The following is a 27328-nucleotide window of genomic DNA, read 5'->3' as shown; positions in this document are numbered from 1 at the left end:
GGAGAGGCTCATCCAGCCTGGAAAGCCAGGATATGCTGCTCACTGCACTCCAGTGCCAGGAGTGAGGCAGCACCAGGGGCTCCCTGAGCAGAAATCCTGGGAGCTGGGGTGTCACAAGTGAGAGGATATTGCTGCCAGGCTCAGCTCAACCCCTCCTGTACATGCTGATATAAGGAGAGGTGTGTGGTGTGAGAGCTGTGGTGGGGTCCCTAAAAACTGGGAATCCTTTGTCCCAGTGATTGCATGGTCCCCTGGCAATCCCTGAGCTAAGCTAGCTGCCAGCTTGGTAGAAACTGTTCTTTTCAAGTGTCAACAAGTGCTACTACAAACTCTTTCAGCTATGGGAGTGGGGCGGGGGGGTGGGGGGTGGAAAAAGGGCAAAAATATTTGAAAAAAAATTGTCTTTCTATCAGAAATAGAGACCACCAAAATCCACACATGCAATGGCAAGAACCAGAGCTGTGGGGTGTTCCCCCACATTCATTTTCACAGGGATCAACCTCATTCAGGGCCAGGATTAGAATAGGCTGAGCCATGCCCCAGCCCTTGCCTTAAAAAAGAATAAATAAAGGAGTGGTGATAATCCTAGAGTTTTAGGACACATGGGAGGGCCTGATGCTTCACCATGGCCAAAACCAAAGGGAAATCCCACCCAAATCCCCCTGGCTGCAGAAGTGGCTTCTGTGAAATCCATCTGGGTGTCAGAGTGGGACAGGAGTAGACATTTCACGACCCACCTGACACAAAACAGCCAAACAGGAGACCCAGAGCAGGAGTTTTTCTTCTGCCATTTAACATACCCCATAACCCTGAGGACATTGTCTTAAACAAAGGCTTGAACTCGGAGTGAATTGTAATTCTCGCAGCTTTGAAACCCAGGAGAGTGAAATCCTTGCCAGAAAGATCCTGAAGGGGTAAAGAGAGAGAGAGAGAAAAAATAAGAGAGAATAAACTTGATAATTATGAAAAAAATAATATGCACATCCATAGTTTTGCTAAGTTTGGGATTGACGAGAGGAATCAAAGTGGTAGCCTGAAGAGAAAATCTGTGTTTGAGGCAGGAGGTTAACTGACAAAAATTAAACTCAAGGCTGAAGACACAAAGAAGAGCGAAAACCTACAAGAAACCTCACAAGAAAAGAAAGATCAGATTACTTTTTATGACCAAGAGGCAAAACTAAGGAAAATATTTCAGACATGAGAGCTGTTATTTTTGTACCTTTGAAGCAATACATAACTAGCACAAAAGACAACACGAGACAAGACAGGTAACCCAATCCTTTAAGACTTTGTGGCTGCAATCTCCTTCATGTGAGGTTTGGTTGTGCTTCCTTTCCCTCCATAAGTGAATAATCACAACCGTGATTATTCCAATTTCTGTTTTATTCTCAGGCTTCAAAAGTCAGAACCAAAGGACCAAAGGCCTTGAGTGCTGCAGGAAAACTTCAGATATGACCTTGAGTTTTATTTGCGCATGACACAAAATTAATATCAATGGTATTGCTCCACCATATTCTTTTTCTTTAATAATCTCAATTTAGAATATTCTTGATTTCCACAAAATGAGTGGAAAATGTCAGTCTAAAGACAAAGGGACCTGGCAATAGTGAGAAAACAGTGTCCTGTGGCTAAGCAAAAGTTGTTGTCACAGCACTTCCTCTACACCAGGATCTACAGCAACGTCCGTGCCTTGAGCAACAGCAAAGACATAATTTAGAATAATAGGATAAAAAATGGACACAGGTGCAGGAATTGGGATGTGTGGAGTGGCCAAGTCTAAATCTTAGACATCAAAACTCCCATTCATAATGGGAGTGATGAAATCCTGGTGTCCTCAACTCTTAAATTAATAGTTTTGGTCATTTCAAACACAGCTTTGCACCCACACAAAGTTCCTACATCTTGTCAAGGTACTCCAGACTAGAAGTCCCCATCTTGTCGCTGTACCTGGCACAGGCAGATGGAAAACAAGAATGGGAGGTTTTTGCTTCCCAAACACAGCCAAAACATCTCTCCATGGTACAGAAATGCTGGGGCTTAAAAGGGCTTGCACCAAGCAAGGAAGGAGAGTTTAATTCCTCTCTAACTTTCCAAGCAATTTTTTCATCTGTTTGGGATAAAATCATATTCCTTGTGCTGGAAACGTTCTACTTTTCAGGAGAAAAAAGGGACATCCTTATGACTAGATATACAAGATACAGAGATTTAGGAGACTTCCTTGAGGCAAAGGGGTCCCTGACCAAGCTAAAGGATTTCTTCATTTATTTTGCTTCAAGTAGCTATTGAAGAAAACACAGAAAATTTACAAGAGCAGAGACCAAAACTTTGTACTGTGATCATTGTTGTCACAGCAGAGAACACACGACCACCACCCCCTGCTAGTCTTCCCAGAACCCCTGAATCAATTGGAAAACATCTCTGAGATCATCAAGCCCCACCTATGACTGATCACCACGTTGCCAACTAGACCAGAGTGCTGAGTGCCACATCCAGCTGTTCCTTAAACACCTTCCTCTGTTCTGCCTATTTTGGGAGAAGATTGCATGGAATTGTGGATCTTAAACAAAAGGTCTGAGACTGAGAGTCCAGAGGGAGGCTCAGGGAGTGCAGGATTAGGTGCCTCCACCATCAGCATCAATTAGTTTGGGCGCTCAGGACCTTTGCTGTCATGGACAGCCAGGGCTCTCCAAGATGCTAAACACTCCCCAGGCACTGCCAGGCAGCCCAGGCATCCAAATTAGCCCTCAGTGCTCTCCTGGGATGGTGGGAGAGGCAGCTGGGAAGTCCCTCAGTGCCTCCAGGCCGTCGATGGAGGATGGGTTGGGAGTGGCTTTTGAAGGCCACGTCCCAGGTGTCCCCATTTCCCTGACAGGGTCAGGCTCACACAGCTGCCTTGGAACACACGGGCTGCATCTCTTTGGGCTGAAACTAAGCTGGAATCTGTGTTCCAGGCAGTAATGGGGCTGCAGGCAGCAGGACCAGACTCGCCATCATCTGAAGGGAACAACCTGGAAACGCATTTATTGGGGACATCTGGTACTCAGTGTCAAACAATTCACTCTGCAGAGCTGTTCCAATGAGTTACTGCCAGTGTGGCTGCAGCCTTTGTGAAGCGAGTTTATTAACTAAAATATTTCATAATGCCATGGCCTCACTCTTCCCGATAACAGATATTCTTTTCCATGTTTAGAAATGGGAGCAGATGGCAGAAGTTCAGGGTATCACCCCATTGCATTGCTCCCCATGCCCAAAGGTTTCAAAGCTCCTCAACCTCAGCCTGGAAAATCCATAGGCATTGCACAAATTTTAAGCAAGAGGAACAAAAGGTCTGTATAATAGTTGGTCTAAAGTCACACTAAAAAAATCAGAGCCGAAACCAAATTTCATCATTGGTCCTTTTTTTTACCTTACATCTATTATTAATTAAATAAATCCAATGTTTGATTAACCTGACATAAAATTCTGGGAATGAATTGAGCTCTCCTCCATATGTGGCACTGGAAATATCCCACCAGTTCTAGAATAATTCTGCAGTGGGGATATGAACAGAGCAGGAAGACCAAAAGGCTGTAAAAAAGCAAAAGGAAATTGGCTGCTGCTTTACCAATTTCCTGTTGGGGCTCTTCAGGCTGGATTGCTCAGGACAAGCATTACAGGGAGGTTTGGAGCTCTGGAAAGCTTTTATTGACCTCTCTGTAAATACAAAATGGCCCATGAATTAAATGGGAGGGTCACTCTGAGGAAGTTCAACAGACTTGGCAGATTCTTGGGAATAAGCAAAGGCAGGGATCAAAAAGACTGATTGAAAATGTGCAGTTATTGTGCAAAGGATTCTTTTTCTTGGGAGCAAGCTCCCTGGGGCTTTCTAGGCCAGGATTTACAAGGCTAATGAAGGGTGTTGGTTTTTTCCCTTCTGTCACAAAAATTCAGCTAAAGACAAGCCAAAGGGACAAGCAACTGTCTTGCTGCTGAAAAGATGTTTTCCAAAGCTTTCCATCGCCCTTTTCCCCCTCATGTTTGCCCACTGTCCCACTCAATCGTGACAGATCCCTCCTCCTGAGATGGGATTTGGAATTTGGTACCACCAAGCTCTGTTCACTTGGACACACAGTTTTCCCCATGCTGCAAGAAGTTTCTCTAATTACACCAAAAGTCGAGCAAAAGTATCTTTGCAAAACCCCTTGGATTCTCTCTCCCTCCTCTTTCTGTTTTATTCTTTTTTTGGTTATCATTAAACAATCAATATTTTATTTCAATTTCCTTTTATAAGAAGTTGAAACAACTTCCAGTGATTACATTTACATGAGTTCCCGTTATTATAGGAAACTCTTTTATCCGTCATTGTGCATCCTTGATTTGAAATTAACTTCTTCAATCAGTTGTAAAAGTAGAAGGCATAAATATTCTTCTACATATCTAAATATTAAGAATTTTATTTGTTAATAAATTTCCTTCCCCTTTTTTATCAATGATCACTGTAACTCCAAAGGCTTATTTGCAGGGGACCTGTGGAATTACAGTTTGGATCTTATTCTCCTTGATAAAAATCCTAAATCAAATGAATGGAGCTCTGGCTACTTAAAGTTCCCAGCAAATTAGGACTGTGGACATTAGAGGAAAGTCTGACCATGATTAAAAAGATATCCGAGCTTTGGTCTTGAGATCTGGATGCTTTTAAGGAAAAAAAAAATAATTGAAGAAGTTATAACTAACTCTGAAATATCTGATCCATTCATTTAGTCTCAAAACTCTTTAACAGCAGCAGAAACTCCGAGCCCTGCTGCTGGTGCTGTTGTTTTTAATCACAAACCCCAGTTTAGGATGTGCTGACAAACCCGGCTTGTCGGGAATGTCCTGCCCAAACCCAGCACGCAGCCTCCAAAGAAAAACACAATTACTGCACCGTGCAAACGCTCATTTATCACATTTTATTCCTCTCCATGTAAAAGCCTGGGACAGGGACACGGCGTGGCTGAAATTTGTAAAATCCAGATTGTGCAGGAATCGCTGCTGGAGCCCAGGTGGGACGGAAACCAGGGGGACAAACAAAGGGGAAAAATGATCAGCGCTTCTTTGTGTGACAATTTCCCAGCACTGACGACCTTGAAGAGTGACCAGTGGAGTCAGAAAATGTGTGCTAGAGGAGAGAGAACTTCTTCAAAGGTAGGGAACTCATCCCCAACTCTCCTGGGTCCTCAGGTATGAAACACAAAGCTTTAGTCAATTTGTACAAGTGAGAAAGTCTGGTTTCACACAACCAGAAACTGAGGACATGTGAAAACCCATATTTATTTTAATTTAATATAAACACCTGGAAGTTTGAGAAGATCCTGCCACTGTTTCTGGAGTAAAAGATGTGTATTCAAAATTATTAATGCATTAAGCCAATAATAGATTTAAGAGGGAGCAATCCTGTAATACACATTCATATTTGTGCCATACAAAGGAGGGTTTGGGGGGAAATAAAACTAACATAATAGAAATGCAGAGATGCCCAAAGCCTCGGAAGAAAACAAGGGAATAAGGGAATATGAAAGCTGGATGCAAAAAGTTGCTTTCTCAATGCCTTCAGGCCTGACTTTATTCGTTTTGTTTTGCCAGTCATGAGTAATTTGGCTACTCGATAGTTATGCAGGATCCTTTGTAAGCCCCTATGTTGACATTATGATTGCTTAAATGTCTAAAAATATGCTGATCTCTAGTGGCATACAAGAAGAAAAAGAAAAAAATACAAAAAATCCCAGCCCAAAACAAAACAAAAAGCCAAACCAAAACAGAACAGGAAAATAATTTCAGGAAAATATTCAGAAGCCATCTGTAAATTGCTTCCATTTGTCATGCTTAGGAAGAGAATGCATTCTGCACATCAAATCCTTTAATCCTTGCAAATGTGATCAAATTTGTATCGCAGGAATTTTACATACACAGAAAAGCAGATTTTTAAAGACTTCTTTTACTGAAATGAAGGACGTAGATGTTACTGGAAGAACATAACCTGTCACGGTGTCTTCTTTCCTTTTCAAATTTTCCTAAAAATACAAAACTACTTATATATTTTCCGATATCTTCTGGTTTTTTCCCTTAATAATAAGTTCAGACTGTCCAAAAAATAAGCCTGGGAGTGAGCTGAGCTGCTTTGAGCCTCTCCCAGCAGCTCCTGCTGGGTCCACGCACACCAGAGATGTCCCCATCTCTGCAGGACCTTTCAGGACCTTCTCTGGGCTCTCAGCTCCTGCTCATGGAATTCTCTTTTGCTGGGGCTCTCCTCCAATTTCTCACCCCCAATTTTTTGATCTGAAATGCTTTAATTATTACTGCAAAATGCTGAGGGAGCAGAAAGAGGAAAGCAAAGCAATGCCAAGTTGTTTGGTTTTGAATTCAACTCCCTCCTCCTCTTTCTCTGTGCTGATTTTATGGAAAAATTATTTAGAAACGTGGAAAATCTCTTCTTTAGTGTCCCAGCACTAAAATTTAGGCTATATTTTTTTCTCCCCCACACAAATCCTCCTCACACGCTTAGCTCACCCTAAACAATAGTAGAAATGGTCACAACAGAAGCCCCAAGATTAACTCAATTCACCTAAACCTTTATCAGGGATAAAGAGATTTTTCATTCATCTCTTCTCTAGACATCCAGTCAATAATTTAGAGAAAGATTCCTCATTTACTCCCTTCACTTAAAAGATATCAATATCAGAGTTGGGGGAAAATATTCCTGTAAAATTCAGCGCAGTCAAGTGCTGACTTTAATGTTGCCTCTTTAGAGGCCGCGGAGCTGAGTCTGGCGCGCGATTCCCCAGCCTGCAAAGCACAGAGGAAAAGAACAGACAGCACTGGGAGATCCCCTGCTCCTCCAGGAAAAGAGACGGAATGAAAAGAGCAGACTTTTACTTATGTGTTTATCAAAAGTAAGAGCAAATCCTTTTTAGTTAAAGGAATCACACTGGAACGCCATTGCCAGCGGTCCAGCGGCTTTTTAGCAGCGTGGTCCACGCTGGATATTTCTGAGGAAAAGGGAAGGAATTTACAAACCCCCCCAACTTTCTGTAAAAGAGTAAAATTCCTGAGACAAACATGATTTTTAAGAGCGGGGATCAAAATTAAGATTTCACTGAGTGAAATTGTCACTGATGCTGATTTTCAGCCAAGATTATGTATATGTCTGATACATGCACATGTGTGTTTTCACTTGGTCAGCAGAGAGTTTGAATTTCTTATGGAGACCACCAACTTTGCTGGACAAGTTTCAGTTCTAAAAAAAAAAAATAAAAAAATGGAAAGCAGTGGTTTAACTCATTCTTGCCACAGTAACATGAGCGACACATTGACAAAGTCCAGGGTCCATCCCCAGACACAATCCAACAACAGGACAACAGCAGAGTCAACAGGTGTAGCTGCAAGGAGAGGTTTTAATTAGTCTAACTACTGTTTTAAAGACACAGTTTTGATAAAGACACCTGTATCTTTCTGCATAAAATCTTCTGTAATCTTAAAACCACCAGTAACAAATGGGCAGCACTGGAAATTCAGCCAAGCTTCCAATGGGTGGCTCATCCTCATCGGCCCCAGCTGATAATTGTCACACACAACATTCCCACATTTTCTAGAAGGGTTTTCTAAACCCCATCTTCTAATTAAAATCTTTAGATGACGATTCAGAGGAGGCCAAGGAGTTGCTCCAAGGGCTGGAGCTGCTCTACCCTGGAGCCAGGCTGGGAGAGCTGAGGGGCTCACCTGGAGAGGAGCAGCTCCAGGAGAGCTCAGAGCCCTGCCAGGGCCTGAAGGGCTCCAGGAGAGCTGGAGAGGGACTGGGGACAAGGCATGGAGGGACAGGACACAGGGAATGGCTCCCATTGCCAGAGGGCAGGGCTGGATGGGAGATTGGGAATTGGGAATTGTTCCCTGGCAGGGTGGGCAGGCCCTGGCTGTGGCTGCCCTGTATCCCTGGCAGTGCCCAAGGCCAGGCTGGACACTGGGGCTGGAGCACCTGGGACAGGGGAAGGTGTCCCTGCCATGGCAGGGGTGGCACTGGGTGGACATTAAAGTTTGGACTTCCAACCCAAACTTTTCCAAGATCTGAAAAAGATGGAGAAAGTCCCTATTACCAACTTCTGGCTTATGCAGCTTCAAGACAAAGCACTAAAAGATTGGTCTGTGCTGGAGGTTTTGCAACATAAAGGTGTCAGATTCAGCATTTTGGTTCTAACAAATGGAAAACCTGGTGGTAACAGATCCACGTTCAGTAGCAGCAAGATTTTCATTTGGGCTTCCCAGAAACTCCAGTGTAATTCATTAACGGATGTGCCATTAAAAAAGGAGTTGTAGGAGAGTGAAATAAAAGAAGGGCTGATAGATAGTGTTGCATTGATGGGTTCCGCTTGGTTGGTAACATCAAGTGGCAGAATGAGAACAGTTTTTAAGATATGATTAAATATAAATTTTATCAAAGGAGCAGTAAAACATTATGGCTTTAGGCTTTTTAAATTCCGTACACATTCTAGGATTCCAAAAATAAAGCTCCAGCTTCTTAAAATTGAATGTCTGCCTTGTATCATTTTTAAAAAGCCCCCATCTGAGCGATGCAGAATTTTTATCTGCAGGACCAGCCCAGGAGGACTTAGAGAGGCGACAGATTGGCTGGAGGCTGAGCTCACTTGGACACAAACTGTTCACTCCACCTTTACACCTGGAGTCCTCTGGATTTATCTGATGCCCTGGAAATGTGACCCACCCACAATGTGGACTGTGCAGTCACTTGGACTGAAATCAAAGTCCAGCCCTCACATTGTTCTGAATAGAAAGAGAAATAAGAAGACACCGGCAGAGGGACAAGCCTCTCCCATACTCAGGTGTCATCATTCACATTGGGTGAAAAAGGATTTTCTTAACCCAGGTCTTCAGCTTCTGCCAAGGGAATGACACCCTCTCATGGCACTTTCCCTTCTTGAGCTGCACAAATCTCCTCTGATGCTTTCCAGGATTGCTACATTTAAAATAGCAAAGGGCCATCCTTTATGGATCCCCACACATGGAGATCCTCCCCAGCTCATGCCTCACACCCTGGGAGTGCTCCCACATTGATCCACCCAGTGGAACCAAAAGGATCTAACCTTAGGTCAAAGATTGGGTTCAATCATCTTGGAGCTCTTTTCTGACCTTAATAATTCTACAATTTAGACTCATTAAAAAATATAATTTCACCTCAGCCCAGTTTCCTCTCCAAGCCTGGCTCTCAAAGAGCATTTCCCACTGGCTCTCTTCTCTTTCTCCCTCTCTAAATCAAACCCTGCTCTACTCCCATTTTTTGGGATCTGATTACACTTACCACCATGAGGAGATGTAATTACACTGGGGTTTAAGGAGAATATTTTGTTCTCACCCCACCCTTATTTCTCACTAAATGCACACCAGCAATCACAGAGAGAAATAAAATAAACTAGATATTTAATTATTTCTCCTGATTTTTTGGGGAAATGGTTGTGCAGCAGGGCTTCCTTACCATAACAATAGACCTGTGAGAGCAAGATCATCCTAATTTACATCAGTGTGTGTTCCTTAGCTATTAAAAAAATCCTGCATATTAATTAGTTCCCGCTCTAATTGTTACAAAAAAATTAGTCTGAAAAAGAAAAAAGAAAATAAGGTGCAAAGCACCCTACTATTTACAAGTACCAAAACTTGAAATAAATATTCAACATGGTCTTTTCAAGTCTAATGCCTGGCCAGTTTTGAATAATAAAGCAGGACAAAGTCATTTACACAGAAAAAGCTAATGATTTCTGTATTTTGCTGCTGGTAAAGAATTGAAGGATAGCTGATTTGAATCTTCCTTCAATCTCCCATCAATAAAACAGAGACAAGGCAGATTCGAAAGCTGATCTGGGAGAGTCATGTTTTTATAATTGCTTTTTACCCTCAGGCGTTTGAAATCCAGAGGGTCACAAGTGCCTGTATTAGTGCTGGAGCAGGCCAAGAGGCCCAGTCAAAACCCTGAGACACAAATTAATTTGTTTGTGGTTCTCATGTCTAATTTGGGGAAAGAGAAAATTCTTTGCCACTTTACAATGTTATGATCTAATTAAAGGGAGATACATGTGAAATATTTATGCAACCTTTAGGAAAAAAAAAAAAAGAGAGAGAGAAAAAAAATATTTTGGCTCAGTCTCATTTGGGAAATTTTCTGAAATATGGGAATGGAAAAATTTATAAAACAAATATAGAAAAAATGAGGGCGAAGCTTTTGTTTTGGTAAATGATACTTGCAAAATTTCAGAATAAGTTATGTTAAAATTCATTGTTTTGAACTTGAATCACAAAATGGCAAAGAAGCAAACCACAACTGCTCGCCAATGCATCCACATTGCAGCCAATATTATGTTGGAAAAAGAGCATTATAACTCTGCCTAGAAAACATTGAAATTATGTTGTATTGAGGAGATATAAGAAAGGAAAGTGCTATCAAGGGATAAGCTTCATGGAAAAACAATTCAAGTTGCTCAATATTTTGTGTTGTCCAAGTGACATGCCTTTCCCAAGCAGTGTTCCAGTGCTGTGATTTATGGACCCAAAACCTGGAGTCACTTTCCTGTGTGTAACAGGCCAGTAGAGCACTGAGATGTTGCTGCACAAGGTTTTTGTGTATTAATAGACATCAGGAAGGAATTGTTCCCTGGGAGGGTGAGGATGGAATTCCCAGAGCTGCCCCGGGATCCCTGGCAGTGCCCAAGGCCAGGCTGGACACTGGGGCTGGGAGCACCTGGGGCAGTGGAAGGTGTCCCTGCCATGGCTGAGGTGGGACTGGGTGGGATTTGGGGTCCCTTCCAACCCAGACCATTCTGTGAGGGTGACGCAGTCCCACCACTCCTTAGGAAAACACATAGCACAGATATATTAAAAGTCTCCCTGCCTTTAAGTTGCTATTTTTTTTCCGCTGAGGCCAGACCTCGCCACACAAATGTGTCCTGCTACCTGAGAGCACTCCCGCTTCATGCTGGAATTCTTAAACAAATTGAAATTCTAATTTTAAAATGGGCTGAGCTTTACAACAAAGCTACAAGCTCCCATGTCCTCAGATTTATTTTTTAGTTGACAGCACAGGGAAAAGTCTGGTCTAAAGAGGAGAAAACTCTGAGTAATGTGAACACATGAATGTTAAAACTCCACGCACTTTCCAAAGGAGAATTCTTGGGAGGGTGAAGAGATGCTGCTCTGTTTCCAGGCACTTTTCCCCACACCAGGCAGCTTTTCCTTCACGCTCGGTGTCGTTAAAGTCCATTTGGGTGAAAACCATCACACCATGTCTTGCTTCAGCACGGCTGCTGACCCCATCCACAGGTCCCTTGTGCTGCATAAAGTGTTAGCTTCCCTGGGAAGAACTTAATGAAAATGGACAGTAAATCACTTGATTTCAAGTTTGCATTTGTTTATTTGGCATCTGATTATAACCTGCTCATTGACCTTGTTTGATAGGTGATGGGACAAGCTCTTAGAGCACTGGCAGAAAGAGACGAGCTCTGAGAACAGCAAAGGCTTTTAAAACTTTGCAAAATAAGTAACAGCCAAGGAAATATATCATCATCCCATCCTGTGACTCCTGTCCTGTAAACATGTGTGTGGCCCTTAATCACACTAATAAAAGTGCTGGAGCCAAAGGGAATACCTGAAGGAGAACGAGTTTGCAGGGCCAGGGCTTATTCCTCTAGCATTGTCAGAGGAAGCTTGTCAAATAAACTGAAGACTGATAGCTGCTATATTTCCCCTTATTATAATCCAGAAACAACATACTTGTCTGAACAAAATAGAAATAAGTCCTCTTTGAGGCTACTCTGTTTGCCTTGACAGCAAGCTTGGGTTTTAAGCCAAGATTCCAGATTGTTTTTGTGAAAACATTTCCACTTGTCTGAAAGAGTATATGTAATGGATATGTGATAGCAGTAATGCAATGCTGAAGTAATCTCAGGAGGACACACGCATCTCCGGGGACCCCGTGCTGCACCGGGTACTACACACCAGGAAAATAAAATTGGTATTCTAACAATATGGAGAATGCCTGCGATTTGTACCTCGCAAAAAATACCAGCCCTCATTTATAATTCAGCTGTAATGCGTGGCTTTCCTTGTAGGAAGTGTTTTGCTTTCAGGAGGAAATGGAAGTGACATTTTTGAAGGCTCTTTTCTGGCTTCGTGTGGGATCAGTGAGTGTGAGGCCGTGGCACTGCCAGCCAAAAGCAGCTGGTGGGATGGGCAAGACACCACAAAAAAAATCCCTTTAAGCTGGAAAATTTCTCCTGTGTGTCCACCCACTCACTTTGTGTTAATTTTGAAATTCAGTGTCATAAATTCTGCTTGAACAGGAGGAATTAACACAAGCTGAGGGAAAGGGGTGGAAGTGCTTGTTTTCAGGATGGTGAGGTTTGGTGGCCCTTGGCAGTGCTGAGGGTGCCAACGAGAGGCTGTAATAACTCACCCCAGTGCTTTGTGTGAAGCTCAGCATCTCTCCAAAACCCAAAATTATCCCACAGCATTTAGATCCCTGGATGAGTGGCAGCACTGGCCTCCTGTTGGGATCCTCCTGCCTCTGGTGTCTACAAAAAGAAAACTTGTGTGAAGACAAAACATTTGATAAAAGAGGGCCCTTCTATCTCACAGGTGAAAAACAGAGACAGAAGCACTGCATGGAAACTGAAATAAAATTTCATTTTATTAATAAATGAGCACTGGAGCAACTCATGTCATGAATTTTCCACTCTTGGAGAATATTTTGCTCAAGGTCATTTTGACAAAAGCTGCTGGAATCTGTGTGGTAGGGACCCACAACTGCCTCTCCCCATGAGCACCCAATTCTGACCAAAACCATTTGAACTACAGAAATTCCTTTGCAAACATGGTTTAAAAAACCAACCAGACGATGATTTTTAAATTTCAGGGGCACTACCAGTTTTATTCTACTCGTCGTATTTAATCCTAACAGCACAACCAGAGATGTGAGAGGGCAGGTACAAATATCCAGCAGGCCAGTTGGTAGTGACAGAATAAAGGGCTACACCAGCCAGCAAAATAAAAATTGCAGCAAAGACTGAGTTTTACAGGGGAATGACAGAAGGTAACATTGTAATGTATCTCATTCCAGTGCATCCAAACAGTATAACATTATTTTCCAGGGAAGTTAATGGGGTTCCCAAATATGCACAGCTGAGGGCAGAATCTGGCCCTGAAGTTAACTATTTGAGCGGTGCAAATTTTGAATTTAAGACATGTATCAAAGGTAAGTCCAAGTGTTCAGTCATTTTACCCAATCCTGGCACAGGAAAAAGAATTCAATTTTAGAATCTGTCTGTAATTCCAAAAGGGGGAGAAAACAGTCTAAAATATATTCCTTGAAGAGAGATGCAAGTTTCTCATTTATATTCGATCTCGGATGAGATTTGGTAAATGCAGACCCTTCCACAAAGTGAATATTATAGTGAGGCCGTAACATTTTAGTAACATGAATTCATAAGGTGACCCTGGAGACCAACAATAAAACAAAATTCCATAATAGACTTAAATAACAAAAAGGGTTCGGTGTTTCTGTTGTCTCCCCAAATATGTTTCACTCTGCACAGTTTTTCTAGGGGAACATTTTGGCCTGTAAAGAATAAAATACATTTTCAATCGGCTGAAATCATGAAGCATTCTTGATAGCTGTACATTAGCTTTTTACAGCTGTCTTGGTTTTTATACTGTCTCTTACAGAGCGGATTTCCCCCTCCCCATACCTATAAAAGGTAGGTAAATTAAACAAATTATGAACTATGCAGTGGTTGAATACTTTGTAAAATTGTAGAACCAGCTTTTCAAAACCTTTAATGCTCCATCTCCCAGAGGTGAAATGCCAGCCTCCATTCGGGTCTCTTTCAGTTGCCCTTGCCACTTCAAAATGTGTCTGGAAACAGCTCTGCAGATGGCCTCGTATGTTTTACAGGAAATATTACTTAAACATTGGAAAGGATCGAATTTCTCCTGTTAGGAATTACAAATCTGGATTTCATTTTCTCTCTTTCCACCCCCCCTCCCCACCTCCCACCCCCAAACCATGGGAAAAAATGTGATTGTTACATATGACACTAAGGAAGTACTTGGGATTTTTGTTTTTTTATTTAATATGCCACTCGTATTGGAAAATAAGGAATAAATCTTGGAAATGTAACTGGTTAAAATAAGTCCTTTTCTTCATATAAAATAGTAGCTAATCGAAAAGATTTCCCAGAAGCATCAAAGCTTTTTATATACGACGATCTGGAAAACATATTGTGTAGGTTTTCTATTTTTGCTCTTATTCTTATGAATGTAAAAGAATAATAAACTTTTCTTTCAGCTTCTCTGGGAGAGTTTTTTAACATTTGAGGCATTTCTTACATATTGACCTTGGTTTATGTATTCTGCAAAGATTCATTAAGCTTAGGGGGGTTCTATTGTCAGGAAAATGGTTAGCATTAGTAAAACACACAATTAAAATAGTAGCAGGTGATGTCAGTTTTAGTAGAGTTGACATTAATGACCTGTTCATAAGGGGCAATTTCCACACTAATGTCATGTTCTTTAAATGGAAATAGCCAGGAATACACATTTTCCATGTAAAATAACCCTTTTTGTAATTCATTAAATTCCCTTTCCCCCTATATTTAAGTAGACACCTTTCCAAGAGGGAGTAGAATTCCAAATAAAGACATAGGAAATTAAAATCAGGGTTCCCACAACTAGTCTATTTAATATTCATATTCAGGAAAAGATCCATAAACTCTTTTTCTTCTCTTTTATTAACAAAGGAAGTAAACTCCCCTTGACAGTCTACTTTTCCCAGCCGTGTTCCAGAGGCAGTGAGCGACAACTGCCTTTGTTTCAGGATGGAATTAAATATCCTTGTACAGGGGCAGGGCAGGGACACACATGGGAGGAGATTGCTGTGCCCCACCTGGGGTAACCCATCCCTTTACCTGGATAGAGATGGGATTTCATAGAGTCCTAGCATAGTTTGGGTTGGAAGGGACCTTAAAATCATCCAGTTCCACCTTCCACTGTCCCAGGTTGTTCCAAGCCCTGTCCAACCTATCCTTGGACACTTCCAGGGCTGGGGCAGCCAGAACCTCTGTGGTCCAAGTGTGACCAGAGAGGTTGTTCCCAGTCCTCTCCATGGATGTTTGGATGCAGCGAAAGACAGGCAAGAAGGGCAGGTCTTCAGCATCCTGACAGACCACTCTTCCTTCACCATCTCCTTCCAAGACATCCATATCCTGCTTGACCATTTCATAGAACCATAGAATCACCTAGGTTGGAAAAGGCCCCTTATATCATCAGGTTCAACAATTAAACCATGTCCCCAAGTGCCACATCCTTTTGAACACTTCCAGCAATGGTGACTCCACCACTGCCCTGGTGGCCTGTTCTAATACTTGACCACCCTTTCAGTGAAGAAATTTGGGTCATTCCACACCAGAGACTCACCTGGGACCCTCCTTACTATGTCTACTCAAAGGAGCTCTCCACCAACATATTTTCTGGTGTTGCTTTTCCATGTTCACTCTTTAGAGAGGAAAAGAAGGACAGGGCTGAGCAGCTCTGACTGTGCACTTGTGTCCTCTGACACCAGACACCGCTCAGTCCCCAAGCTCCATGCGGCACTCCCGGGCTCGGAGATGCAAAGGCAGTGGCAGACACCATTCCAGCCACCAAGCTGGCGTCACGGGCCAAATCAAACATTTTGCCATGAAACGGGATCAGTTGTCTCCAGCTCCCCATCCCCTTCTTCTCACGCCCCTCTCCTCTGCTGGAAAAATGTTTTCTTTATTCAAGTTCGCGTTATTGTCATGGTAATTACTTCAAGGAAACCAGCGCGAGTCTAGGACTGGCTGTCTGTCCGTGGCAGAGATCTGCCAAATAATTTGGCACCGCTCGCTCCAATTGGCAGCCTCTGCCGAAGAGACACCCAAGCCTGAAATGGGGTTGCTGCGGGTCATCCTCTGAGTGCGCTGGAATTTGGCAGCCCGGGTGGAAGCGGCAGCACGCGGTGGCTCATTGCCCTGGATCTGGCTCCGGCCGCCAGCCGATGCTCAGGCTTTCATGTCACAACACTTTTTCTTCTCCTTTCCCCTTAAAAAGAAGGATGAAACCCCACAAAAACCCCACTGAGTGAATTAAGGATAGAGTTTCACCCTTAACTTTGAATCTCTTTGCTTTTGTGCGTGTCGCAACCTTAACACCGTTTTTTGCACTTAATTGTAAATCTCAGGGCTGCTGATGAAGCAAGAATAAAAATTATAGCGCAATCAGGAGGGGTGGGAAAGGAAAATGGATTTTACAAGTGCACACTTTTAAGAAAAGAAGCCGACCTGAAACATAAATAAAAGTAAGCCCCAGGGACCACACCTCTGGCATTAACTGTCTCGCCACCAAGGGCCATTATGGTACAAATTTAGGGTCAGCTAAAGAGCATTTCTATGGCAGCTGAATATTCAGAGCTGTAAAGCAGCCGTCAATATCAGAGCAGTTCAAACACCGCTGCAAGCCAGTGCCAAGTGGAGGAGGGCCAAGCCCTGCCTTATTAGCTTCCCCCACACTCTTTTAAGTGTTTGACAAGGGAAGAGGAGGTGAAGAGAGGTCACCCTAATCAATGAGTTCCTCATCTCCCCCTGGTTCTCACCCAGCCGTTCCCACTGGGGTGGGAGAGAACAGCATGGGTGGGAGTGTGAGGACTGAGCTGGTCAGAATGGGATCACAGTGGGCAGAATCCATAAACACCAAACCATTTACCTGTGTTGGCTTATCCCAGCCCATTTCTTCCTCTATTGAGGGCCTTTTCTCCCTGAAATTGAGATCCCTGGGCATGTGCTGGCTGCTGTTTCACTCCAGGACAGGGAGATATAAAAGCCGATCCTGCCAGCGAGATGAATTTTGGGATTTAAAGTGCATGATGTAATGAGATCTTTCAGAAGGTGATGATTTCATCCGTTTCGTCTAGACTTTTTACTATGGTCACAGTAATTGGAGGCAGAGGGGGATGAAAAAAAATCACCAACACAGTCGGCGTTAGGGAGCCAGCTGCCAGAGAGGAGCCACAGCGGGGATGGCTCCGGCAGCCTGGCATCAGGAGCGCTGCTCTGCCTGGCACTGCTGACAATGGGAAATGCATTCCCCCCATTTTTCCTCAAAGAAAAAAGGATGGAAAACCATCCTGAGCACAGCAAATGTCGAGATGCCTTGTTAGAAAAAAAGATTTACAGGCAGACGCTGTGGTTCGCAATTCCAGTTTTAGAAATCGTGGCGTAGATTTTCTCTGTTTCTCCACTCGGATCATGAAAGGCAATTGCCTCATTTAACCAACCAGTTCATCTTTTTCCTGTAAGCTGTATTATTTAAAACAAAACAGGCCCCAAAAAAAGCCAAAAAAGAACAAGATTCCCAGTACAGAACATGATTATGAATAGTCTGTGTGAGAAAATGCAAATCTCATGTAAATATTTATGTGCAAAATTCAACACAAGTAAAATGATTTCTCAGCAAAACAGAAAAAATAGAAAATAAACATTAAACCCTTATCCATTTTGGAATGTTTTGTCATTAAATAATAAAAAAAATCTCTGCTTTGTAATTGTTGAATCTTTCTCAAGCTCTTTATGTTCTCTTGAATAAGAAAAAATGTTAATCTGCCTCATTAATAATAATAGAATGCAATTTTGGAATAGGCTCTAATAATGATTATTAGTTCCTCTGTGGTTTTTGTTATTCTGGCATTAACATGGGGTCAGGATTAGCAAGCCTTTAAATTTTTAAAATATGTTTACAATTTCCCAACACGCTCCAGCGCGAAACCGGGGCCGAACACCACCCATGCCCTGCCAATGTCTCCATCCTTGGGAGAGACTTGGGGAAGCCTGGGTGAGAGGAGCCCACCGTGGTGTGTCCCTCCTGCTCCCAGCCATCCGCCTGGCACAGCCCAGCGCCGGCTCAGCTGGGAATGCGCTAAGGATCTCGCTTTCATGGGCAAACACAGCTTCACCTGCCCTCCAAATCCCTCTCTGCTCCTTCCTTCCCAGCCCTCCCAGCTGAGCTATGTTAATCAGGTGGGGGACACAAGGTAACATTGAAGTAATTCAGCCAATTAGGCCCTGAATTGTTTGCATCCAACAGCATTTTGTATTTCTGCAAATGTGTGAAATGCAAAATGTGCCCTGCAGCAAAAACGACAGCAGCCATGTACTGGCGGCATGTCAACAGATCCTCGGAACGGCTGACGGCTGATCCTGATGCATACATATGTTTGGGAGAGTGTGGACTTTTTTATGTCTGTGCTTCTCCGGCGAGAGGAGCCGGAGCTGGGGGTCTTGGTGGCAGATGGGCAGGGGTAACAGGGATTGGCTAATCCCAAATCTGCATTCGCTTCTTCACGTAGCAACTGGGGAAAGATGGAGCCAGCTGTCAAATGGAAGACTTTCATGGTCCCCTGCACACAACAGCTGCACAGGCCCTGCCTGCTTGGTTCTAAATTATTAAACATCTTTTTAGTTTGTTCCAGCTGCAGGCATCAGTGTGTTTATGCAGCCTTTGTGCATTTTACATATGATTCCTTCTCCCCTCCTCTCATCAAAATGCTGTTTGTAAAAGTCATTATCCCATCTGTGCCCCAGTTTGGCCAAACAGCCTAAGACAAATCCGATGCTATTCTCCTTCCAGGACAATTTGGGAGTTGAAGATGATTGCAGTGACTTGAGACTTTAGGGGTTTGGTGCTTTTGCTTGCTTTCACTCCACCACCTGTAAGTGGTGGTGTCATCTCAGCAGCTTAAGGGTACGCACATGTAATAAGGATCTTTGCAAGTAAGATTTTATCCTTGGAAACACGGCTTTAGGAAAAAAATAAAAAAACCCTGTGCCTTTCTGTCTATAAGGATTTTTCTGAGCATTTTCATTGGGGAGGGGTGATGGGAGAACCTGCTTTAAATAATCTCTCACTGGCAGCTCCCTTCCCTGAAGATTTCAGCAACAATAATACTGTTATTATTTTCAGGAGACATGAATATTCACAGACTAGGTATAAACCTACCCTGCTTAAATGGGATAGCTCTGTGAGAAAGCCAGTGACTCCTAACTCCTGGACTACAGCAAAAAATGTCTGTGAAGTAATAATGTAATAAACACGCCACTGGCAGTACAAAACATGACCTGATGTATTAATTATATTCCAGAACAAAAAATGGCTTGTTTAAAACGACTGCTTCCTGCAGGATATTCTGGTTACAGCCAGATTCCTGCACAAAGCAGGTCCCGCTCCCTCCCATGATGATCGAAGCCCCCACCAGCGCCAGACGCTCTGCTGCAGACGTTTATTAACCCTTTGGTCCTGATACTGTTGAAGCTCTGAACTTGGCACACGGGTTTGTTCAATGTATGGATTTATATATTAATTTGGGAGAGGGGGGGAATTAAACTCATCTCTCTGCTTTGGCTGCCCCCCAGAGCCCTCCTTGGCTGGGAGGAGGAGCGAGGGGCTGAGCAGCACTGCTGGGGCTTAGCTGGAAATGAGGTGAGGGGATGGATCAGCCCAGGGAGCAGGATGGAAGTGGTCCCCTGCCACCACCACACCTCGGGACCTGCATGAATCTGGGACAGAATCCAGCCCCCTTTGCCTTCTTCTCGCTCCCAGGCTTGGGCTAGTCTCCAGCACTGGAGAGACCTTGCCTTGGAAAGGCCATTGCCTCAATCAGCATTTGAATGACATTCCTAACCTTTTCCTTAAGTTCATTAATCCCTTTGTGTTTTCCAGCTCTAAGACCCTAAGTCAGGATATCATGTAAGCATAAATTTGAAGTTTATGATAGGATTTATGTTTAAATAAGAGCATCTGTTTAAATACCTTGTGAATCAAGGCTCTGGACTGAATTTACGGTCATCTGTGTGGGGAGAGATTGGGGAGGCTTTAAAAAACAGCGGTCAAAATCGATTCCAACCCACAAATCTTGGATCTTCAGAGGAACGCACTTTTGTTAGGAGAGCCCTCTCTAGAAATGTTGCTGATTGACCCCATGCTCTGAGGTGAGCAAGGCCCATAGCTGTGGGAAGGGATTGAAACCCTGCAGGAGTTATTTCCATAAATATCTTTACAGCTTTGGACCTGCAGCATCATGGATTAACCAGTGCCAAGCCATCACCTGAATCTGCATGGGGAGAGGTGGGAGCCCCCAGGGACAACTGGCCTTAGTGGCTGCCTCTGTAGAGTTCAACAGGGTGTAAAACCCTCCCAGAAAAACTCCTGATCTCAAAATATCTCCAGTCAGCTTCAACTTGGTTGAGCCTCAGGACCACTACAACACATGCTTTTAGTAAAGATAAGGCACAAATCTGTCCATACCCCCTTGGGATTCCTTGGAAGGACTCCCTCACAAGCATCAGAACAGTTTATTGCAAAAAACCCAACTTTTGAACCTGACAGGAGAGAAGGTGCCTTCTAGCAAAGTGTCTCTTTGAAAGAACAGGAACATCTTGGGGGTTTCAAGAGGCCAGTCTGTTTTCAAGCTGGGTTGGGACGTGCTGAGCACATCTCCCCCACCAGAACCAGTGAACTTCACAGGCTGTTTGTCCCAGATTCTCATCAGCTGTAAAACCTCACGTGCACAAAGCTCAGTTTGGAAACTCCTTAACGAAGCACTAAGCATTTATTGAACTTCACTTTCTTTAACTGCAGCTGGTAAAAGCTTTCCTTTATCGTCCAGCCCCAGAGGACAGCGGCGAAACCAAAATTTCCATGAATGTAAATTCCAGCTTCAGCTAATTTTGATGACAATGACTTCTCTTCTTTATGAGGTGCATAATGAGCCGGACCACAGGCTCGCCAAAAGCCATGACAAGCTCCAAGCATGCCCCAGTGGCTCCCAGTGCTTTCTGTACCCAAGGTTTAAACGGAGAGTGCCTCCAGCCAGCGCACATGAAGAACCGAGCTCGGCGATAGACAAATGACTCTTTTGTTTTACATTCTTTTTTAATTAGCCTCTTTTTAATGACCTGAGTTAATAAGTGTCAAAAGGTGCAAAACACAGCATGACTTCATTTTTAAAAGAGAGCATTTGCCTTTAATCTCATAAGTAAAGCAAGTGCCCTCTTTAAATATCAGTTTCAAATCCAGATATTATATTGTAGGGGATAACAGTTTGCTGTGTATGGTGAATTCCCTCTCCTGCTCAGGCAGCTCAGTTGCCTCAAACCTGACTTACAAACCCACCTGGCGATGATCATCCTCTCTATTTCTGCAGCATCTCTCTGAATTTAAATGTTATTTCAACTCCAGCTGCCAAAGCATTGATTAAAAAAAATATTTGAAAGCTTATCTGTTTCCTAAAGTTCCCACATCAAGATTGAGACCTGGAGACAAAATTATTTTAAGAAGAGAAAAACCATCAACTGCAACTAAAAAGGAATAAAGGACCCTGCTGAGAGCAGTAGGATTCCTTTTTTAATTTGCCATGAATTTAGAAATAAGGTTATTTTACTTTTTATGCCTCTGTGTTTTCCCATGGGCAGCTCATCCCAAAGAACTGGACAAAACCCCTCCAGGTGCCACATTCCTCCTGTTTTCCCAGAAACCTCCCTTGTGCCTTTCCTCCTAGGATTTTTGTCTCCTCCAACTTGTTATTTTAAAAAGACTTTTGAACACAAAGCTGAATTAGCAGTTTCCCAGTGAAACTTAGCAAAAGCTGCACAGTTTTTGTAATTTGTTTTGTATCCAACAATTATTGAATGTAGACGGATGAGGATTTGCTGTGCAGGAAGCTGCCTATCCCCGGTGAGAGGATGTGCCACTATCAGATATCATGCCACGAGAAAATCTTCCCCTGCACCCCAAAAAACCCCTCTGTGAAATCCAAGGTGCCAGGGCAGGGTGAGCACCGATGTGGCACCTTCCATGGGCATTGCTCCATCCCAGTGCTGTCCCAGGTTTTTCTCCAAAGGAGGCTGCTATTCATCCCACCACAATATATGTTGATTTTTCAATACAGACTAATTTCCACCAGAGATTACTAAGACATCAGAAAAGCCACTTTCAGCTCTAGCCATGGATAGGCAGCAACACCAAAGTGGAAACCTCAAAATTTCAGGGTGGCTCCAAAGTGGTCTTGGAGCTGGGTTTGTGGTTGAGCCTCCAAACCAGAGACAGGATTTAAATCCCCACTTCCCAGGGTGAAAACGCAGGAGAGTAATTCACAGAGTCACTCAACTTCTTTATAATATTGATCTTTTCCTGCAGCTAACAAAGAGAAAATTGTCTAAATGCTACAGTACATCTACACAGGAACATAGAGATCATAAAATAACACGAGCACTTTACAGCCATCCCAGGCTCTCTGCAGAGCTGCCTCAGCTTCTCCTCTCTACCAAGAAATCAGAATTTTGGTAATTTTTATTGCAAATCCATCCACATGTCATGTGTATTCCAAACATTTGAAAATAATCAGAAACACACCATGAGAGATGGAATTTGTTCCTCCTATTTTTAAGACACTCACTTTTTTTTTTTTGCAATGGAGCTGAATATTCCTGACTTTACTGGGCCGGGGTCATTAAGAGAGAAGGTAAACTACAATAATAAAATTATCAACAGAGCTTTTGACAAGCAGTCATGTGCTTGTAAATGAAATTTATTTAGGTGCCACTCAAAACATTGTAATTAAGAGGTACAGAATGTATTACCAGATGGTTCCTGTTTAGTATCTATTTCCTTTAGAGAACAAGGTGATTAGAGAGAGCACTAACTTGTAACTGAGCACCAAACACCCCACAGGCCTGATCCAGCGCCTGTTGGAGTCAATTAAAAACTCCACTTGACTTTCATGCCTTGAAAATCAGGTCCACCCACTGTTTATTTCCACAAACACAATCTTTTTTGGGATTTTTTTTGTCCCCAAGAAACTTTCTTGCAATTTAGCAAATAACAGACACGTATCAGTGGATGACATTGGCTGTTCAGGACAGTGACGCATTTGCCAATCTTAAATACATCTAATTAAGAGCTTTAATCAGATTCGCCTACATTTAAATAATTAAAAGGTGGCAACAAAAAGGACCTTTGAGTTTCAAGCACTACATAGAAGTGTCGATATCCCCTTGAACATCAGTGATTTGGGGGAAAGAGACCTTTTATAGACATGAAATAAACCCCATCAGCCAAAAAGAGGCTTTGTTGCTCTGTTCTTTTCTACCCCTTTGCACATAATCTCCATTAATCATTATTTAGCTGTGTAATGTCACAAGTGTCTTGATTTTTTGGTACACAGGACTGGGATTTCCAAAATGAAGAAAAGGGTTAAAAGTACACTGGGAAAACAAGAATTCTTTTTTAAGCAGAAAATATTTTCTAATGGAAAAATCTTTTCAGCAAAACAATTTATTTTAATGCAGTTACCTGAGGGGGGGGGGGGTCATTCAGCCCTTACAACTCTGAGCAATCCCACTGAAGCGTCTTGCACTTTTCATGTGAAAAAAAATGGAAAATTCAGTTCAAAAACAATCTCAGCCTTGCAAGGTGGTTATGAAAGCCATCAGCTGCACTCTCTTCATGGAATCATGGAATCACTGGATGTTTGGGTTGGAAGGAACCTTGAAGATCCTCCAGTTCCAGTCCTCTGCCATGGGGGTAGATTTGGAAGCGGTTTTGGATTACTTAATTTATTATTTTCATAATTTTCAGCCTTTAGCACCAGTGTGCAAAGCTGGGATACTGAAGACTAATTTTTGTCCCTGTTAAAAACTCAGATTCAAAAATACAACAAGCTCTGTACTATGATAATCCATCACCAAGCGTGTCCATTTCCTGTTGGATTTTCCCCACCTATCAGTGGGGCTGGTCTCCAGCTCAGCTCCCAGTTTCTTCAGGAGGATCAGAAGGTGCTATTTCCAAAAAAACCTAACACGGCTGAACTGTCAGTTTGGAGGAAAATTTTATATTTGTTAGGTATAAGCACAAGTAATGAAAAAAATACATGACTGCATTTGTATATATAAGGACAGAGAGGTAAACTGGGGTCTTAATTATGTCAACCTATGAACCAGGTCATGCAAACCACATTTTTAAATTCTATACATTCACTTAAACTTAGATAAAACCCAGCAGTTTTAGGGAGAATCTGTCCTGTGCAGTGTTTTGAGTCCCAGCAAGTTTCAATTAGTTGTCCTCATTCCATCAAACTAAATTTAGTCCAGGCATATCAGTTGTGAGTTGTAAACTTTCTTCTTTTTCATCAAATGAACCACATCACGTAATAACTTCTTTTTTCTTTCAGAGAAATAGAACTGTCCTAGGAATTTAGATTTTCTAAAGGCAGTTTTGATACAGAGTACATTCCCTATTTATTTGTCAGGATAATACCAGGAGTCCTGGTCTATACTAGACATGGAAATGGCAGAATTTTGCAATACAGCACAGGTTGAGGCAGAAACCACCCACAACCAAATATTTTATGCATTCAGGGATAATTTTTAAGTTTTACCAGTCCACTATCACACCACTACTCATTTATAATTAACTCAAGGATTGCTTTTCCCCACATCAAGCACCCAGAGCATTTAAAACAGTTTTTCCTTAAGCTGCACAAACTCAAATTCTAACCCCAATGATCTTCTCTGCATTCCAAGCACTTTTTCCCCTCTGCCACAATTTCATGATGATTATTTTGCAAATTGCCAATCCAGAATCGTATCAGCTCGTGCCTGCTCTTCAATCAGCACCGCCAGGCTGCATTAATTAAACAGCCTGGGTGACACCGCCTCGGCTCCAGAAACAAACAAAGTGAGATTTCCAGAAACTCTTTTCTGGAGACCCCTTATTAAGCTGCAGGTTTCTGTTTCATTTGCCTGCCTTTCACTTTAAAGCAGGCAGCAGCCACTGAGAACACAATAATGAAAGAGGTCATGGAGCACCAGTTGTGCATGAAAGATGCGAAAATTTACTGCAAATGAGACAAGAGCAGTAAATTCATTTTTATTCAAATTACTGTCATCATACATTACCACTTCTCCTGTAAACATTGTGCTTCAGACAGTGTGACAGCATATTATTATTTGCGAGATTATACTATTATTAAGCTATTAACATGTCACCTCCTGCTTGAAACAATGACTCAGCTTGGTACTGCATAATAGGACAAGTTAGGGAGACAAGGCGAGGTGACAGAGAGGTTAGTTGTAAGAAGGGAGGCCATGCATAGAGTGACAGCTGGCACTTAAAGGCTAACATTTATTCAAAAGAGCCCCCATAATGAGGATGCGAGTGGCTTTTATTTACATACAGGACCCAGCTTCCCATAAACTAATTCCTTTTCTTTCTGTCCACACAAGACCCCCTTGGGCTCCTGGAATGGTACTGAGGAGCCACCTTTGCCTCAAGCTGGAAAAAGTTGAGGAGTGAAGTTGTGGGGATGATGGCTGCGCTCACGTGAGGAGATCAGTGGTGCTGCCACCCTCTCCCTTCCTTCCAGTGGGAAACTGCCCTAGAGGTTCTATCCCCAGGACCCTGAGAGGTTGCTAACAATTAAAATCTCATCATTACTAGGCTTCAAAGGTTTCCAGTGCACGGTGGCAGCACAAAGCTGCAGTGATGAGCAGGTGATTTGCTGCCTCGTGCTGCCCCTGCCAGCCCTGCATCAGGGCTGGGCCCCTCCAGCACTCCCCACAGCTCTTCCTCCACATTTCCAGGAGTTTTAGGGGTCTCAGGTAGCTGTGTGACTCCCTCAACAGGGCTGCACCAGCCCTGCAAACATTCCAAGTGCTTCTTTTGCAGCCCTAAATGGGAGATCAGCTACTCTGCCTCATTCTCTGCTTTATTTCCCTTCCACTCAGATTTGCCCTCCTTTCCCGACCTGTTCTTGATGAAGTTGAAACCTGTTTATGTAAATATTCTTTGCCAAGACTTTGCAGCAATCTTGGGGGGAAAAGAGTGTCATTTTGTGAAGCCAAGTAAACACCAAGCTTTGTTTTAAATTAGTTGGGGAAGTGTCTCGTGAAGTAGAACAAACAGAGAGAGACATCAGCGAGTTACTAATGATCCCTTGTCAGGCGAGCAGAGAAGCTGCACACACACAAGGTTTCCAGGACTCCAAGGCTGGCGTTCCCACATGTGGGATGCAATGAAAACCACGATGCAAATGACACTCCCCAGGCACAGTTCACACCAGTGCCATTCCAGTGCAACCCCAGGCTGGAGGAACGCAACTTTGATAACAGTCTTGAAAGCTTAGGCAAGAGTTACTGGTTTGGGTTGGAAGGGAACTTAAAGCCCATCCCATTCCACCCCCTGCCATGGCAGGGACATGTCTTCCCCTGTCCCAGGTGCTCCGGCCCCAGTGTCCAGCCTGGCCTTGGGCACTGCCAGGGATCCAAGAGCAGCCACACCCCCTCGGCCAGGATCACAGGGAAGAATTGCTGCCTAATATCTTAATATTCCACTTTCTCTACTTTGTTTTCTCTCTTTTTATGCTTATTTGCTGGTTTTAATCTCTTGTTCCTATAGAGTAAGACACCTGAGGTGGCATCACCTCAGGGCCCTGTGTATCTGCTCTACCTGAGCAGAGCACATCCTCCTCTTGCCTCACCTTGAGCTCCTCCATCTCTGAACTCTTCTGTAGCACATCAACATTGTTGAAATCACTCCAAATCCTCTTTTTTTGGGTAAAATAGAAGCTCAAACCCTGCCTCTGTTACTGTAGCATATCTTGCAAGGTGCCCTCCCACACTGCAGAGTGGCTGAGGCCAAGTTTTCCCCATCCCTGGAATCTGCACGGATTAAAGCCATGCAATAAAAACAACAAAAAATGGAAGTTTAGACAGTCTGAGCTAGATGTGCCTCACCATTTCCAGTTTCCAGGGCGTTTCCATTAAACTGGACTGGATGAGGCTCTTTGGGTCTTCCCACCCAGGCCCTTTCCAGTGCAGGCAGTGTGTCCTCTAATCCTCTGTCACCAGGCTCTGCTTTAGGAGCCGTTAGTGGTTTTTCACATCGTTACCCACATATGGAGTCTGCTCCACAGCCTCGCTGCTTTGATATCAGAAACCTTCTCCTAAATTTCTAACCTCCATGGAGGTGCAGGTAGCTGGTGCTTAAGTGTTGCAGGGCCTACTTTTCTCCCAGAGCCCCTTTTTCCCCTCTCACTTGAGCACCATAATTGTGCAATTTACCGTCAGTAGTCTCAATTTCACCTCTCATTTCTCATAAACAAGAGGTTTTCTTTCAGTAAATATGCATTTATTTTCCAACACAGTTTTCCCTTTGGTCACGTCACCCTCATCCATCAGTTTGTTTTTTCAGGCTG

General features: G+C 43.1%; 1 long non-coding RNA gene across 2 annotated transcripts; it reads right to left on the bottom strand.

The window, feature by feature from the left end:
• Window positions 1–747: 747 nt before the first annotated feature.
• LOC135305913 (uncharacterized) lies at window positions 748–26990 on the bottom strand. 2 transcript variants are annotated; one of them, XR_010366906.1, is made up of 3 exons: window positions 26868–26990; window positions 12467–12584; window positions 748–906 (listed from the first exon to the last, which is right to left on the bottom strand). It is a non-coding gene; the product is annotated as an uncharacterized LOC135305913 (long non-coding RNA). The 2 variants fall into 2 exon arrangements; XR_010366905.1 differs by lacking the exon at window positions 748–906 and adding an exon at window positions 11193–11375.
• Between the last annotated feature and the right edge of the window lie 338 nt (window positions 26991–27328).

The sequence above is a fragment of the Passer domesticus genome, chromosome 8 (assembly GCF_036417665.1).
Source record: "Passer domesticus isolate bPasDom1 chromosome 8, bPasDom1.hap1, whole genome shotgun sequence".
Lineage (NCBI taxonomy): Eukaryota > Metazoa > Chordata > Aves > Passeriformes > Passeridae > Passer > Passer domesticus.
This window is presented reverse-complemented; position numbering and strand designations above follow the sequence as displayed.